A 19,479-nucleotide genomic window follows, 5' to 3' on the forward strand; every position below is an offset into this window, starting at 1 on the left:
CTTGGAGGAACAGAGTCAAAAAGATCAAGGGAGGACTATTTTATTCTATTTTCTTTCAGAATTGTTACACTCAGTTTATGCTAGACATATTCACTAAGCTTAACTCAGTATTGTACTTTTGAACCTTAAATAGCGGAAAGCCTTCTTAGTGGAGAATTTTGTTTAGCTCAAGGTACTTAAAACCTTTGCTTTGCCAAATCCAATAAATGGACTAGTGAGATTTATGCAGAATATTATGTATATATGTATGAAGACCTTGCCACCAGCTTCAACAACTGCCACATAGGCCCATATATAGAGTGCTTTCAGTGGAATTCCTTGTAAGGAAGGCCTCTGGAGTGGTCGCAGAAATCAGGAGCCATTACTGCTGAAAATACTAGCATTGTAAAGGCATACCAACCTAAGCTAAAAGCAAATGATAACATTTTATTTGATTTTTAACAGAGATAAGCACTTGAAGATGCCACTGACTTCAGTCAGATTTACGGGTACTCAGCACTTCTGAAAGTCAATTCATTTAGCTCAGAATTTTATTTTCCTTAATTTATCCTTAATAGTAGCATCACTTTTTATGACTTTGATAGCACAACAGTGCTAAATTTAACTTTTGGCCACATGACCTACTTTGGAAATATTTTCACAGTCAATTATTATTTTGGCTCCTCTGTCATTTAAAACTGTAAAGATTTTTTTGTTTTGTTTTGTTTTGTTTTTGTTTGCTTGTTTAATTAAAATCTATCATAGGAAAGATTTTTCTTTCTCCCTGGCACCAAAACTGCCAAGGAATTGTGACTATATAAGATGAAAAAAAACTAACCCAACGTTATTAAGACTTCAAGTTACAAATAAGGTTTCTCTATTTTTATTTAATCTGAAAAAGTAACCTTATTCTAAACCACTCGATAATGAGAAGCTTCCACTGAGGTCAGTGGGAGTTTCTAAGCATAAAGTGTTTTGAAACTGAAGTTATATATTTCCATGCTTGAAATACTGATCTAGGATCCTGACAGAATTTTTATGTGAACAATTCGGATACGATATGTGAGATCTTGCAGTGGGCAGATGAGAAACTGTTCATTGTTGCAATATAACTTGAAGAGAAACTTTTTGGGTAGAATGAGTTTTTAGTTCCAACACTGCCATCAGAAATCAATCTGATTGGCCTTTTAAAGTGATCATTAAATGTGTAACTCAGAGGCAAAGGCTAGTAAGTTATAAACTATAACCCTTTAATTTTTCTTTCTCTTGAGTGTTGTATTTTTCATCAGTAAAACCTGTAACTAGTATACAAATAAATATAAATTACATGAGCACATGTGAAGAGGACAGTAGGTAAGTTGTTCAGCCAGAAAACATTGACGCAATCACCATGTCTGGCACTCTTTGCAGGCTAATGATCTAAACCTTTCTGGTACTTATCCATCAGTGGGCTCTTAACAGATTCAGACATCTCCTTCTCCATTCATTTCCCATTTTGTTTCCATGTGTTTGACAGAGAATCACCCATTCCTATCCTCTAAGATGTTTCCAGACTCCAGCCTGAAAAATGCAGTTTGTGACATGTAGCTGATGTCAGACAACTTCTTAAATCCATTCTTGTTTCATCTAGAGCTTCCCTTTGAGGGGGAAAAATCAGCATGGAGGAAAAATAGGCAAGGGATAGAGATTTAACTGCAGTGTTTCAAAAAATGCTTCCCATGGATAGCTGAAGTAAGAACCTGCAGCTCATGTCCATCACTCCAGCTGCTGGATCTAGTTACGTGCATGTCTTCTAGGCTCAGATGCACACCTAAGTTTCCCTCCTCCCTGTCAATATTCAACAGATTTGATCAAGCTGAGAAAGAGCTATTGTATGTTTTAGTTCTAAAGATTGAATGACCTATTTTTCTGAAATGCTTGTCAATCTGTGTTGATTAGAATGATGAATTTAAATGATTAAACAGACCTAGGACAATGACTTCAGCTGCAAACAGGTAAACTTCAGGCACAGGAGGTGCTTTGTGGGAAAAAAACTTAGCTTCTCAAGGAGCTAATCGGGATAGACAGAAGTTTTCTCACTGTACCATATTAATCTAGATGTCTGTATTTTCTCCACTTATTGCTCTGTTGATACCAAAGTGATTTTTATTCAGCATTTGTTCAGATTCTCTATGCAATGCAACAAAAACAGGAAAATTTCTTTGTCCCTTGGAGCATTAAATTAAGATAAGACAGCATGACAAAATAATGTTCTTTTCTAGCAGAGCATCATCCTTAAGTATCTCCATTATCTTATTTCTCTATTGTACTATACAATGGCCTCCTATTTCCTGAGCTGAATCTACCACGCAGACTAAAATGTACACCAATTTAAGTGAGTTTAAGCATATATTTTGACAATTACTGATGTACTGATGTAGCCCTCTGTATGACCCAACTGTTACATGACAGAGGATTAGTCTTATAATTCTTATTTTAAAAGTAAAAATTGATAAAATGGACCAGGTCCTGCATTATTTGTGATGATCTTTGCTCTTTCATGCCTCATATTATTTTGTCCACTTGACATTATGAAGGGCTGCCTAAAAAGAAATGCAGTTCTAAGGGGAGAACACAGCTTGGCTGATTTGTTGAGATATCTAGGTTAGTTCTTAGCTTTCATTTTAAGGAAAAATATAATAATAATTTTAAAAATTAGATTTTTTTGTTACTTGACCAAAGTCTGAGAATTGGAAACCTCTAATCTCCTGCTTTAACTAAAAAGAAAATAATGAGGATTAATTTTTTGTTCTCAATAGATGAGATGCTGATATCTTACTTTTGTAGGATAAAACTTATCATATCAATGTAAATTTACAATGACTGAAATAACTGATTCATATGAATTGTGTTAGAGTAATACCTGACTTTGATTGCCAGTCTCCACAACAAAAATTAGCAGATAGTTCTCATACTTTTCATCATAGTTTTTCTCTGAGAATATTGCACAAACAGTAAGTATCTTAGTCAATTTCAAAAGAACATAAAAATTGTCTGAACTGATTATAGCTTTAAGAAAATTGTAAAATAACATTACTTGTCACTGTTACACTACACAAAGATTCAGTTTGTCTCCAAGATTAAATATACTCTTTAACTGGGACTGTTCCCATCATTCTAGCAACTTACTATGCAGAAGAGGGAACACATATACTAAATATACACACAGATTCAATTTTACTGGTGTTTCTTCAAAGAATGTCTTCTCTCATCTGTAGATTTATAGAACTTGGTATTACAGTTATTGCTATACAAAGTCATTGCTCTAAAATTGAAATCAGATGGAATGTACGATTTCTAGATTGTAGGTTCTCTATTTAGAACGTTTGCTAGTGATTCTCTTGATTTTCACAATAACATCTACAAGGAATTGATCTTACATGAGATTTCTCATTTGTGATCATTTCAGCCAAAACAGCATCATCTTACATTTTTACATCCAGAAATTCCACACTGTTTTTTTTATGGATATGTTTTGTATATAAAGAATTGACATACCTGCTTAATTAGTATGAAGTTAGTATTACCAATTTTTTCCTGCTTTGAATTACAGGGATATCATTATTCTATATTTTCAGTTTGTTTATCTCATTTCAGATCAAGCTTTCTATCCAGTTGGGGCTAGTTAAAGCTTTTGCCATAGGTCCTGAATAAATACTGTGCTTTGTTACACAAAATCCCAACTCTAAATGGGTTATTCTTTCACTCTAAGAAGAAGGTATATCAGCAGGTACATGTTGCTGTTGTTTTCAAAACCTAAGTTCTTTTATCCATTCATTCTTTTATCTGGCAAACAATAAAAGTTCTGTCCACTTCCTTTTTGCAGAATGGGCTTTAGGAATTACGTTCTTAGATTAAGATAGCTGGTAGAAGAAAAAGCTTGTGGCAAATTGTAACTTCCTGGAAGAGACAGTTAAAAAATGAATAGTTAAAAGTCATATACAATACAGTCCTTTCTTACAGAGCAGACATTGACAAAACTACTGGAAATTAGTACTAAAACTGTGCAAAGATACAGGAGTCAGGAAAAGATGCTTATGAAGCAAACATTCTTGAGAATTATACATTTACATAAATTCACATTAGCATAATCTCACATTTTCTAAGTTGGAAAGAGCAAGACAGTGTTAGAGTAGAACTGAATTTATTTAGAAACCAAATCAAGCACAAAATTCTTCTATAAAAACTAGCACTCTAAAGAGAGTTATTGCTTGAGTCATAATTTGTAATTTTATAGGGAAAAAAAGAGAAAACTTTGTTTCTCTTTCCTCTTATATGTACGGAGACCATAGATAAGCTACATGGAAGAAAAAAGGTAATATAAAACATCTCATACTGTAGTATACAACCATAATTCCTTTGCCAAAGCACAGCTGACCCAGTGCGTAGAAGAGGAATACCAAAGAAAAATGGTTGGTATTACTTGACTCCAGAAGTTAACAGCTCAGGAAAATTTTAAGAAACTATTTCAGCTGGCTTTCAGCTCTTAGGAAAGAGTAAAATGGGAGAGTAAAGGAATCATATATCCAACCAAAATTTGGAAGAATTAAATGTTTTTTATGTAGTTTATTCTACAGCAATTCTGATCTTGCATTTGCAAAATAAAGTCTTCATAGATAAATAAACACTATAAATTCAGTTTCTCAGCATCGCAGATCATACTGTTCTACTATTTCTATCTATATTATATTACAGTGGTAATCTTACTGCATAAAAGAGCATGATGTTTGTATTAGCACACACCTAAAAAGCAAGCAGTCTACTAATGCAGGACACATTTCCGTAAAAGTTATGAAAGATAAAAGTTTTGAGACGAACATTCTTAAAGATGTTGACTCCTCAGTGAAGTGAATAAAAAGAAAAAATCAAATACCTTCTTGCCAGTGTTACATCAATAACTCCATCTGTATATGAAACAATAAGTGATTTTTGAAGTGTTTGTGTCCAGAAGAATGGAGCATTACACTGGTGACCTACAGCTGATTCTGTGCAATATGTGCCCAGACATTGGGTGAGCTTTGGTGAATGTTCTGTTACAGCCCAACATACCTGACATAGCCTGGAATTTGCTAGCAGGCCCTGACCATGACCTTTCCAGTGAGCATGCTGGCAGACCCCACCACACATACAACCACATATAAACCAGTACTGCTGTGCATGACTTTTTCTAAATTAACATATTAGTGCAGGCTCAGAGAAAATTGTCATCTCAACTAATGACAGCTTTTGGGATTAACTCCATCATCAAATAGTGCATCCAGTATTGGAGCTTTGTCAGTGGCATGCTATGTTAGACAAGAAAAAAGTAAGTGACAAATTATGCTGCCTTTGGTTTTCTCTAGCAATCTTATAAAAACTTTTCTCTTTAAATAATAGAAAGGGTGAAAAAATACACAGTCCTGGAATTCTGACTTGAAGTTTAGATTCAATATCAAATAATTTGAAGCGCTGAAAAAAACACCACACTGAGCCCCAAGTGAAATATACACAGGCTGAAAATCTCCTTATGATCTAAATGCTGTTTATCTCCATGAATAAATACAATACAGAAGATGAAACAGAAATCTTTAAATGGATTCTGAATATGTTATTTTCATAATCATTTCCATGCTCTCTGGAAATGACTTTGAAAGTAACTTCATAAACTAGTCTCTGTTCTAAATAGATAGCACAATAATTCACAAACGCTCTCTTCACCCTTCCAGAATGGAAGAGAGTAACAATCAGCCTTGTGTTCTCATCAGGCTGTTTCCTTTACGTGTGGAAGTGGGAAAAACACAGCTTAAATTTCCAAGCACCTACAATTTTCCTGCGAATATTAATGCATCTCCAGTGCCTCAAGAACCATTGAGCAAGAAAGCTAACAATAAGAAGCAAACAAATTGTATTGTCATTAATTTTCAAGGAAGTCTTAGTCAGCAAACTGTAAAACACATAGTGGCACTGTTGTTAAGTAAAGCTATATAAATGCATGTTTTTGCTATACGCAACTCAATCTAATACTGTATGATGTTAGACTACTTTATTGCACAGTTAATAGCTTCCAAGAAAACACTGAGTTAAGCAAATATTTTCCTCTGAATGTATATGTAACATGACACATGACATTTCCTCTTGACAAACACCTCCTCCATTCACTAACTTCTTAGTTTTGAACAGTCACTCAGAAAACTGCCGCTCCTGTACAACCAATGACTAAAAGGATTTTGTAAGAGGGAATCCATAGAAAAGAGAAAAGGTTTTCTGTTGATAATAAATAATTCAGCACAGTAAAAATGAAATCTAACCAAGAAGAAATACAAGGATTGTCAGGTTTTTTGGTAGCTGAGCAATGTAAAGAGGATGCTATACATTTAGGAGAAATATCAAGCACTGAACATGGAGAAAATAATTGTAACCATACATAATTAATAGCCTCTGGATTAGCTGCTGACCCTCAAAGAAAAAAAATACAATATTAACTATAGTAGCTGAAAGGGCTAGATAATAACTTAATAATGGAAAAAATCAATCAAAATGGAAAAAAGCAGAGAAGAGTGAATAACAGAAGACATGACTGTGACACTGTGAGCTTGTAATATATCATCCTAAATGCTTTATGTAACCCCTTCTCCCACTCTCATCTCAGGAAAGGATATTATGCAACTTGAAAAGTTGAGAGGAGAGTTACAAGGCAAGACAACTATGAGGAGAAAGATTACATCAAGTAGGATTCTTTAGCTTTGAAGTATATAAATGTGGAGTTTACAATAGATGCAGAGGATATGACCTGTGCATTGGAGAACAGAAACAGAGAATGGCATTACTTCTTGTGATATAAAGCTAAGAGTCATCACAAGAAATTAGCAGGCAGAAGGTTCAAAGTAAAGAAAGAGCACATGGTTCAAGTACAGCATTTGTTGCCATGGAAAATAGGAGAGACCAAAAGCTCAGAAGGGCCCAAAAAAGCAGTTTGGTAAATCCATCATTGGGTATGCTCTGGATTGTGCAAATTCTAAGCTACAGTGCTAGGGAAAGCATGCTACTTCTAGTGGATCCAGGTCTTACACTTTCCAGATCTTGGTAGATCACTCTTAGAGGAAACAGATGGACCTCCATAATAACCAACTGTAGCCATATACATTCTTCTCTCATGACAAAATCTGTGTGTGCACTGAATGAGGTGTTTCAGATATTTTGGATAACAACTTTATCCCCATAGCCTGAAGGTAACACTGTGTGAAGATATCTGCAAAGTAGAGCCCAAGATAAAGGTTATGAGGGGATGAGGCAGTTTGTGTAAGCTATCAGCGCTAGGAGATGTGAAGCTAGTGTGATCTAGGAAAGGATAACTGAAGGGAATTTGGCTGTTTGACCACCAAATTCATACGGATCTGTAAGTTTTCAAAAGTCAGTTTGCTGATTAATACAGCTACTTTGTGTTGTGCAGTAAAGGGTGCAGTTAAAGGACATCTGAGCAGACTGAATTAAAATTTTCAGGAACACTTTCAAACAAGTTGTATACTTCTCCTGTCTCATCTTTCAGATGAGAACTAATATTTTAAAATACTCATAAATCACAGAACTAGATTTTGAGACACCTTTACTCTAACATTGGCATGTCTGTATCAGAAAAGTTCTTGCTGTGGCGTAGGCTGCACCAGATTTCACTTCTGACCCCTGGGAAAGGAGTACAGTGTTCTAGCCTGATTTTCCTCTGAAACTGAGTTTGAACAAAATGCCAGGCTATAAATTAGAAGAACTGATTCTCTACAAATGGCAAATGCTATTACAGATGTGGTAACCTCCAGCAGAATAGCCATGTTGACAGCTGGTGATGAGAATGTCTTAAACTACTACAACAAGATTTGCTGATCTTTCAAAGACCTTGGGGGAATTAAATAACAGGCTGAATGGGGATAAGTCACCCTTCACAACAATACAGCTTTTAACTTCACCAGCTGAGGACTAAGCCGCAATCTATTCCCACTGTAAAATACCATTCCCTGGAGCTATCAATTCTAAATGTCACATAAGCAATGACAGTGTTAGATCAGGGATATTTACCGCAGTCTGGTTGAGGCTTGGTTTAGAGGTGGACAAATTGTCCAGGAGCAGGATGGCATACGGTGAAATGAGGGGAGGCATTTGTTTCCCTTCGCTGACCAGTTCTTGGAATCAGGAGAGAGCTGCAGAGAGCATGGAATGCATCTCTATACGTTTAATGGTGACAATTAAGATGCTTTATGAAAAAGGAGGACTACTTGTGAAAGTGGTACTGCTATTATATACAAAAGGAACTGTTTTTTTTTCAAGCACACAAGCCTTGTTCAGTGAACCTGAAGTTTAGGAATATTAGCCCCGCATAGCAATTCAGAAAATCCAAACGCAACAGATGTGGTTTGCCTCTCTCACATATCCATCTCCCCCTCCAGCTAGCTGTGCAGGTTAAAAGTTGTGGTCATTAAAGTGTCAAGTGTTAATGCCATAACATCATGTGGTTTTGTTATGTGCCAGTTCTCTAGGAACAAAAAAAGTGACCTAATCTCATCTAAAACAGAGTAGCATTTTTTGAATAAATGTCACAGATGGCAACAACTTGGATTCATGATATTGTCAGTTATTACCTGTCATACACTGTTAATACTAACACTGTCAAAGACAAACTGCAACATTAGACCCCTGAATTCACACTCACACAGAAATATGTATATATATATATAAATGTAATTAGTATATGCATATTCTAATACTAATACCTTTAAATACTTTGTTTCCAGTACTCAGTATATTGATAAATAGGAATTCCTTAGACATAAAATCTTATTCCAATTTATGTATTCTAGATCCTAACTCCAAAACCTTTAAATAGCTTTCCATGAATTGCTTCACATTCTTGTGGTATAACAGAAGCAGGAAGCATGTAAAAAGAGAGACTGACCAACTAAATATTTAATCAAGCAGCAATCAACCACAAGGAGAGTTTTACTGAGAAACGACGGTTTTTTTGTCAGTCTTTTTTTATAACTATTTTTCCAAAGATCAATTAAAGGCCTGAATAACTGTTAAAAGGATACTTTTTACAGATATCTCAAGCAGCAGAAAGGAACTGTCAGGTTTGAATCAATATATTCAGAGTTCTGAAACAGCCAAACTAAAATGACTTATCTTAACTAAAATTTGAAGTATCTAATAAAGGACAATTGCTGCTCCAAAGTACAGAAGTGTAGCAATTTTTATAATATATGTTTAAAATTCCTCTTACTCATTCAAATGGAAGAGAGAAGAGATGTTTACATCTGTACCTGGCTGAAATTGCCATTATTAACAATACAGTAGAATACCTTTGTGAGACGAGACGATGGGCTAGAACTGCTATATTCTCTGATGCTTTGAACATCTACCTACAGATACATATACAAGAGAGATACGATTACCAGTTTCTTTTGATCTCCAAGGTACTTCCAGGGGAACTAGTCATGGGGCAATATATAATTAGAGAAAGATTTAAGAATGTTACATCAACATAAAAACGAGGTTTTGTACCAGTCAGTAAAAGTAAGGTGTGTGAGGAATGGGGAGGAGAATAATTAAAGGCATAAACACTATGTAGGAATTTATAATTCCAGTGATCTGATGTCAATGCAGCCAATTAAAAGAAATCCTCTGTTCACAATGTAATTCCAAATGCATAAGAAATACTATGCTAAGTACGCACACAGAACAGAACGATCAGTAGTATGAAAAACATAATAATGATTTTATATGCAAATAATCTTTCTATTATTCTTGCCTGGAATAACATGTACAGTATGAATAATAAAAAAGCACATAGGGTTCAGAGGAGAGCGATAAGAGTAACTGGGTAAGAAAAAACTCTCACAGTTTGAAAAGCATAAGAAAGCTTTCAGAGTATTTTAAAAGCAAATTTTCTTAATGCAAGAGTTACAGAATATTCAAAATTTAAAAAAAAAAAAAAAAAAAAAAAAAGTAGAAAATATTTTATCACCCAGCGTGGGTATGCAGCCAAACTAAGGAACCCATTACATACAAAGATTTACTATAAGTAACAAAGATTCAAAAAGCAATTACGGTTTTATGTGTGTACAAACAGTTAGTATAATGTGCTGCAAGAAGGAGGTCAAACCATTGCATCAGGATCTAATCCTTTCTAATCATCTCCAGCTCAGACAAAGCCAGAACTGGGTTGAACCTGTATGAGGTATGCAGTTCCACATCTATTTCCAAGAGGGCTTGCTTATCTCTCTGATCTAATATGGCCCAAAGTCAGAAGAAATACATTACTTTCTGTCATATCACATGTAATAGGACCTACTCATATTTTTTGGGGGACTCTCTGAAAGATGTTTTAAGCTTTCTACATTTGAAAATGTTGGTCAAGAAGGAAAAAAAGCAAATAGCACAAAACAACAAACAAAAAAACACCAAAATAACCTTATTGGTAGATGTTTCTGTATTAGAAAAGAAATATGTAGGATTTATGCATTACAACAAGCAACAACCAATACAAACAGGTTTTCAATACATCAATAGTCTAAATGATATTTAAGAACAATTAAGTATTGTTCAAAATAAATCAAAATTACTAAACAACATCACGATGAAATTAAAAAAGGGATGTCTCTTTGAGTCTAAGTAGCAAGCTGCTAGACAGTCTGCTGGCACTCCTTTCCTGAACACACATGCGATCGTAAAAATGAATGTGTTGGCTGCCTACATTCATGTCTGTGTTTTCAGATGGCACTCAGCCTGTTCACAGATTGGTTGGGAGGTTTGGTATAGGAATGGGTGCCAAGGTATTTTGAGTTTAGATGGGCAGCTTGCGTAAATAACATTGCCGATGCCATATCATTCACAGAAAATCCTGTGAATGTGCCAAAAATTCATAGCACCAGTTGGCATTATATTTTGTGGAAAGAATAGTCTGCGTTAGACAGGAAACAGAAGGTAAGATGTATCATGCTGCATAGTAGCAATTACATGAAAAGCCTACTTCATCACTGGGTTTAGTCCTGGAGCCAAACATGCCTAGGGATGTGTAAGCTTCCATTGCATGATGAATGTTTGCACGGGAAAACTGAATCATCCTCTCCAAACAGTGTTATTTTCTTCAGATCCTCAGCACTATCTAGTATCTCAGCAAGATTTTTGATGTGCTCGTGTCTCTCTCAGCTCTGCATGACTAAGGCCAACCACCATGCAACTACAAAGAATTACTTATCTATTGCCTGTTTGGATGCATTCTGTAGAGGGATTATGTGGGAATGGACCTCAAGAAAATAATATTGGTCATAGAATCATAGAATTGTTTGAACTGGAAGGGAATCTTAAAGGCCATCTGGTACAACTCCACTCCAGAACAGGGCCACCCACGGATCAGGTTGCTCAAAACCCAATCCAGCCAGACCTGAGAGTCTCCAGGGATGGGGCATTCACCAAAATAGTGGTGACCTCTCTTCTGTCAGACAGAGGTACATGCTATCCCATAACTACATTACATGAAAACTCCTTTAGCATTTGAGACATGATTTATTAGGGACTGACTCAGTTAATAGGTATTCTGCTATGCCCTATCAAAGCAGCTCACAATTCTGCTAGGAAGGCAAATAAAAAAAACCTTAATCAAGAGAAGGTGATTCCTCTGGCACAGATTATGGAAAGGGAGCTTTAGGAACAGGAGGAACCAGGTTGCAGGGTATGATCTGTTGATTGTAGAAGGAAGACTGCTGAGTGGAGCACAATTCTTAAAACAATGCTGGTTCTCACAGCTTGTCTTTGTGATCAAGTATTGTGCACTTGGTACAAAAGAGCAAGACTTAATGTTAGACCTTGAAATCAATGGACTAATCATTTTTAACTTAGTGGAAGTAGGATCACATAAGCAGTTTGTTCTAGTACTCCAAACATCATTTGGACAGAATTGTGAGAGCCATTTTTGCATGCAGGAATTTAAGTTGTCAAATATCAGGATCAATACTGGTAATGAAGTCCTCAGAACAGTATCTTTTACTACTATTTCTTTGTATGAAATCCTACTTTTCTAATGATTGTTATTTTCTTTGCTGCAGCACGAGGAGGATACTTATTAAATGGAAGTTTTGGATGAAGATGGATAAGAAGAAGGTCTTATTTTATTAGACAGGGTTGTTCTACCCCCTTCTTTTCATTTTTCACTGGAGAATAGATAACCAGTAGTGTTTAACATACTTATTTTTAAAAAAACTACACAATCCATGCTCAATATTGTTTGAGGAAGAAGCATTTACTGATTTAGGAAAGAACAAAAAAATCTTCTGGTCTTATGCCCTTCTTAGCAGTTAGAGATATGAAGTAGGACAGAGCTTGAATTCTTACTGGGACGAGTGCAAAATGAATTACAGTGGTTTGTCTATAAACTCATAATTATGCTATTTATTTAGGTACAGGTTACATTGTCCTATTTTCAGTGGTGGAGGCAGTCATTTTTCAGAGCACACTGTAATTAGCACGGTTGACAACTGATTTGTCTGTCTCCAAATCTTTGTACTGACATGTGATGTCTATCTTAGAGACGTGATCATTGTAGCATATGATTTATGTACCCTTACTTTGCATTTAATTGCTATGACACATCACAATCAAAATCAGAAACCAAAACTTTAATCAGTCTCAAGAATATATTCCCCCACAAAATTTATCATTTTTCTAACACTCGTGTGGGGAATGATGCAGAATCTCAGAAATGCAATTTAAATGAATGTTTCTGCTAGATTTTTTAACTTATTGTTTGAATTTTGTGTACTAGCTGATGTATAAAATCCCCAGCACTCCCAAAAGTGAACGTGCTGTTAGCGTGAAGGTAGGAGGCTCCTGAAACCACCTCTGCTGCCAATATCTGCATGTCATTAGTAGTGACAGACTCCTTCGGTCCCACTGGGACGTGTTGTCAGAGCAAGTAGGGCTCAGAAGCTGGTGTACTGTTACCACATTATGTCTCCAGCTGATTTGCCTTCTGGATAGCTAGAACCGTACACAGTCATCTGACCTTTTTTTCTTTCTCTGCATAAAATGGACCGAATTAGGTCTAAGGTAATGCAGGAGAACTCAGAAGGATGCACTGCATCCAAGAGAAAGAGGAGAGATGGATAGAGTTCTGCAGTTTTTCTCTCTGTGAATAATCAGTAGCAGTACCAAGAGAAAGGGAAGCAGTTTTATGAATACTGAAGTAAATTGGAATGTGATTATTAAAAAATAAGCAGCTGATTTCTTCACATAAAAAGCCACCGATAATAGTGATGCTCTTTAGACACAAGCACACATAATAAAGCACAGATTCAAGTAGCTTTTAGATTTGTTAAGGCTGGCTTGATGTGTGGAAGAAACAGAGTTGGCCAATGAATTAATATAACACTGTTAGTGTTTCAGGTTTTATGTAAAGACTGTATATTTACTTTTTCTGCTGAGGAAAACTTGGATCTCAGGGATTTAACTCAAGTAACAGGAGGAGTTAATTAGTAAAGCAGATAGTTAAAGTACTTACACTGGGTAGGATTACACGTGCTTGTCAAAATCAAAGCTGATCAAGTCAACCCTTTTCAGAGATACAATAGCAAGATTTGTGGTTAAAATATAAGGGGACTGAAGTATACTTGGTATCAGGAAGACATTTCACTAGATTTCTCAGAATGGATTTAATAAGAAAGTAGAAGAATGGGAATTAGACTGTGGTCTTGAAGATAGACACCTAGTGAAAAGAAATCACATACACACGTGCTAATCAATTCTACTCTTCCCATGGAGAAGAAATATTTTCCAGTGGAGAATCTGAACTTCACATCAAGAAGGATGTAAGTTAAAAGTACCACAGCATGTTTCAGTTTTATAGTCTGCAAAATGAACTTAATGCCTGCTCTTTGTAGCTTTGTAACACTGATTTCTGACAATCAATGCACTTGACAGAAGGATATCTTCATTTTTCTTAAAGGATAAAACAAAGTGCACAGATTTAAAGAGTTTTTCAGGGAGGCTATGTGGCCTGTTAGATAAAATCTTAGAATCATAGAATCATAGAATCACAAGGTTGAAAATGACCTATAAGATCATCTAGTCCAACCATCTCTTCATCACCATTGCCACCACAAGCACTAAACCACATCATGCAGGACGTCGTCCAGACGCCTCTTGAACACTGCCAGGGATGGCGATTCCACCACCTCCCTGGGCAGCCATTGCAGTGCCTGACCACTCTGAGAGAAAAAGTCCTTCCTTACGTCTAACCTAAACCTCCTCTGATACAACTTGCGGTCATTACCCCGTGTCCTGCTTGTTGCCTGGGAGAAGAGAGATTTGGCCTCTTCTCCCAGCCAACGAGCAGGACAAGGGGTAATCCCCAGAAAACATGTTTTTGTGCTGACAGAAATTGGCTTTAGCTTCCTAAAAGCTAAACAGTGATTTGCTATTGACTGCAGCAAAAACAGAATTTCTTCTGAATATCCTGTGCTCTCTTGCGGAAGTCATTTAAATCTGAATACTCCACAGAAACAGAACCTCTGAAAAGTCATTACACACTAAAAAGAATTAAAGCATAGAGAGAAATTAGAAGAAACTTAATTCTGCTCTCATTTGTATTGATGAGCCTTAGTTAGATATGCTGGGCCTATTAGAAAGCTTAAAATTTACTTTTGTAACAAGGGCACTCATGTATGAGGACTGTGATTTAAATCTAGAATAGCTTCACTTCAGGAAAAGACATTCAAGGTATTCATGAGCTTCTGCTGCCAGATCTGTTGAAACTGCTCAAAAGACACAGGTAGAAGTAGCATCAGGTCTGGGTCAGATTAAAATTAAGGTTACGAAGCTTTTTTTCTGGTCTTTTTATGGTGGGAAAAGTTTAGGTTTAACTCTCTCTCTTTTAAAAGAAAAAAGACTATTTTTGTTCTAACTTTTTTAATTTTAATTTTTAAATGTATCCAATTCAGTCATCAGACTGCAGAACGTTATTCTTTTTTTCTTACACAAGATTAAAAATTATTTCTAATTACTATAAAGCTTGGCTGAAATGAATCTTCAGCTTTGTGTTATTGAAGTTTGATAGAAACTTAAGAGAAATATCCTCCCCTAGGAAAACAAGCTTTCAGTGGCTGACATAGCTTTGTCCTTTTTACTTTATCTTCTGTTACCTTCATGGGTTTTTTATTTTTATTTTTTAATTTTTCTTATTGTTTTCTTTTTCTATAACTCTGATGTATTGAAACTGTAACTGCTACATAGTAGCAGAACATAGTATCAGCTACTGAACAAAGCCTGGATTCGCCAGATAATTTAGTGTGGCGCTTCTCAGTTATTGGAGCAAGAACAAATTCTGGATACATCTAGGCAAGATGGAAAATTTTATGTGTATATATATGTATGTGTGTGCACAACTTTTCCCAGTAATTACTTGTCAGTCTAACTCTGGTGCCAGAGAAAGAAGGAACATACAAGAATAAGGAGAACATTTATGAGTATACTGACTTGTGGGACTTGAACCCACTTGGGTATGATGCAGAGGGTCTGCTTTGCAGGGGAGTTAGACTCTATGATCTCTAGAGGTCCCTTCCAGCCCCCACAATTCTGTGATAGTGTATCTATGATGATGATCTCTGGTTTCCTTGTACTGGGATGTTGAGTTATACCAGAGCTCCAATTACTCACACAAAGCAGACTAGGGTGAAGTACTTATGCTGCCCTTGCCCTCCAGCAGTGTAATTGAATAGTCTAGCCTAATAAGTTCCTGTGAAAAATATCCTCAAAAAGAAGATTTATTCATATACACTCATCACTAAAATTGAAATAAAAACAACTCTCATAAAAAAAATCATTTTCCTATACTGCTCAGAAGGCCCTACTAACTTACCAAAAATTTGGTATGCAGTGCCTACAGAAATTCACTTGTAGTTAAAAAAAAAAAACTTTAGTAGAAGCACTAACTTTGTTCTTTCAGTTCACTGTCTGTCTCCAGAAAACCCTGAATAGATGTCTAAGCTTCAGCCTTTTAATCAGGAGTAAAGTGTGGGTATAAATAACAGACACTGACTTAATGAAATATAATCATGAGAATGATGGACTTGAAAGAATAGAAGCAGAATAATTTTGCATAAGAAAACTATATTCTAAGAGGTAACACAAAATAATACATCTTCCATTGGCATTATATGATTGCTACTGAGTGTATTGTGTTTTCAGCACAAGGAAACAGAAGTGTTAGTGACTCCCTTTGATCTCAGCTCTCTGTTGACAATTTCTCTTTCAGAGGCTTTTCTTTTTCTTTCCATTGTCAGCTTGTGCCTAGGTGATTTTGTACATAAAATTCCATTTGACTTTCCTGATCCCAACTCCAGATAAAAATCACAGGGGAAAGCATGCTATTTTAAAACAGTGTTGGAAGACAGAATAGATGGGAAAGAAGGTGAGAAGATGAGAAGTAAGGAAGGATTAAGTGGATCTGTAATATTTAGCACTGATTTTTATATATCAATTATATGACTAAGCAGGATGCAAGTAGAGAAGTTAGATGCTGGATCTATATACTATGATAGGAGGAATGCTTTTGATGAGAAACCTTCCCCATGGAAATGCTGCATTTTTAGTAGGTGGTAGTTGAAAAGGAAGAAGGAGAAACTCCAGGCTGACTGGAAGAAAGTGGCAGAGAACTCTGAAAGTCACGTAGGATTTTCTGAGTTACAGATTGTAATCATTTAAAAAGCTTTCATGGGAAAAGTACATTGATTAACAACCTAAGGTCTCTCACTGATGCACGTGAAGAGAAAACAGAAAATTCAGACTGTGCTGCACATTTTCAGGTAATTACTGCAGCACATTAGGGGGCAGATTTTCAAACTTGTGCTAAGAAATTATGCCAATGACTTTTCTTCAGAGTCAGTAAGAACTGCTCGGTTAAGTCCTGATGCATTGCTTTCGAAATGTAGCCGCATGATTTTGGGGAGGCTGAAGTCTACAATCTTCTCCACCTTTCTTTGATATTTTTTTTTAAATTCTTTAAGAGACTTTTCTGTTTCTGCTCTGTATTTCTTGATTTATCCCCCAAATAAAGTACTTGCTTCAGAATATTTAATCTCTTAAAATATGTTTGCAGTGTCCTTTCAGAAGGCTGTTACTCAGATTACAGAATTTTTGCTTTCTTCAGTCATGGCCAAACAGATTTTTGCCACTGTGTTTTTTTCTGCCATTAGCTTGTGAGTATTTATTATGCTTCCTCCAAGATAAACATCTACACTTATTCCTGAAATGACTATCCATACTGCTAGAATAATGCTGTTGAAGCATTTGGATTGAATTGAGCTTGTATAGCATTTTCATTACAAATCACACAGCAACTGAGTTGCTACAAAAAAAAAAAAAAAAAAAAAAAAAAAAAAAAAAAAAAAAAAAAAAAACACAAAAACAAACAAACACAAACAAAACCCACCATCGTGGTACCATATTACGATATTTAAAATGACATAAAAATTGTATGAAGTTAAAAAATATGCGAAAACATAGAATCAGTGACATTTTATTCTCTTCTCTACTTTCCCTCACATTCTTCTTGCAGTACACAAAATCATGCTTCCAACAGATTTTCAAACTTGTCATATAAATAAGAATAATTGTACTTTTGCATATTTTCCTAATTCATTTGAAACTAATACAAGAAATACAAAGGAACCATTTGCCAGGGTGTTGAAGAGATAATAAAAAATCATAATGTTCCAACTATCCCATTGAGAATATTATTAATAATGAAGATGTTTCCATAATATAAAGAGCTGCAGAACTGACAAGTAACAAGAAATAAATTTAGCTGGGTACTGTATAAACAGGATGGAAAAATTATCAAATATTTGCCTGTGTTTTTAAGGTTTTTATTTGGACTTAATGTGAGGTTATCTCATCTTGCCATTTTAAGCCTCCAATTACAGTTTGGCTTTGGCCTAGCTTCTAATTCACAGCCTGATGAGACTTATTTTTATACAAGAAGGCATCATGCAAGGAAAGATCTATGCGGTTCCAGCTTTGTTCTACTTCCTCAGCCTATCATGATATGAAATTTTATTGAACTTCAATCATCATTTTGTATTTTTTCACATACTTAAGAGAATAATTAAGGCCAAATATCATACTACTTCAATTAAAGGGAGAGAATATGAATCATTCCTACCTCTACTGCCTCAGGAATTTAGGGCAACCATGACAAAAGTTTGAAATAAAGGCAAAGCACACTGCTTTATTTGTGAAAGAAGAAAAACACCACATTTTTTTTTTTAATATATAAGTTACTATGAACACTAGAAACATTTTAAAACAATCCCTCACCTGCTTCTTTCAAAGACAGAGATTAATGATCATGGACTGGGAACTGCTCTCTCCAATGCACATTAAGAATGAAATAACCTTTACAATGAAAATTCCAAAAATTACTCAGATTTAGTGGAGATTAGGTATTTTATAAGGTTATTTTTAAAATTTCATTCCTGTTGCATTCTATTTCCCCAGGTATCTAACGCTCATGATGACTCCATGTAAGAGAAAGATTGTCTAAGGACTAGCAGTCTGTGACAGAAACACATTTCCCCTGCATTGTGTCACACTCTGGGGACACATCAGTGTCTACTGATCTATGCTGGTGTGCAACATCACTTTACAACTTGCAGACATACTAGCTCAGGCCATGTTACTGACCTGCCTCCCTCCATCTTGTAAATAACCTCAAGCAAAGTAAGACACATTTTTAAAGAGATATTTAAGAGCCCAAATACATATTTAAATTTATTGAAGCATTTTGAGGAGTTATACACATGGATGATGTTGCAAATCTCATTAAATAGTGCTCTGCCTGTTAGAGTTTGAAAAATTGAAGCCTAAGTGACTTGCCCAAGTCAAACTGCAGAGGGTACTAGCTTTCTCAAAGAGGTATGTACTGGTGCTACAAGCTATGTCCAAAACAAGTCAACTGGGTAGGCAGTGACAACACAGAGAATACAAGAGACTTGTGCAGTTCTCCATCAACAGCTGGAGATGAGGACATTCAAAATGGCAATAGAAACCTGCATTCAAGTGCTTGAATCATTGATCAAAGCCTGTGACAGAATAAACGAGAGAACAAAATTCTCATGTGAACTAAATTCATTCTGTTATTAGACATCTTTCTTCATCACACCTAGAAATGGTTAGGAATAGTTACAGTATATTAGTCAGTATCTTCCTATTCAGCTACTTACGTATGTTTTAAAACACGGAATTATCAACAACTGAATGGGCCTGGGACTGATATTATGATATATTAAGCTTTTAATCTCACAAGACTTGGTTTGTCAATTCAGTCTTGGGGAAAATTATTCATAAGGGTGAGAAAGATGGCAGAACATATTCCCTACTTAGGAAGAAGCAGATTTGCTAGTATAGCTAAGCCAATCCTGTTACTTTCATGCTTCAGTATTTCCA

The sequence above is a fragment of the Lagopus leucura genome, unplaced genomic scaffold (genome assembly GCF_019238085.1).
Source record: "Lagopus leucura isolate 7727_CA_CO unplaced genomic scaffold, USGS_WTPT01 Super-Scaffold_100002, whole genome shotgun sequence".
Lineage (NCBI taxonomy): Eukaryota > Metazoa > Chordata > Aves > Galliformes > Phasianidae > Lagopus > Lagopus leucura.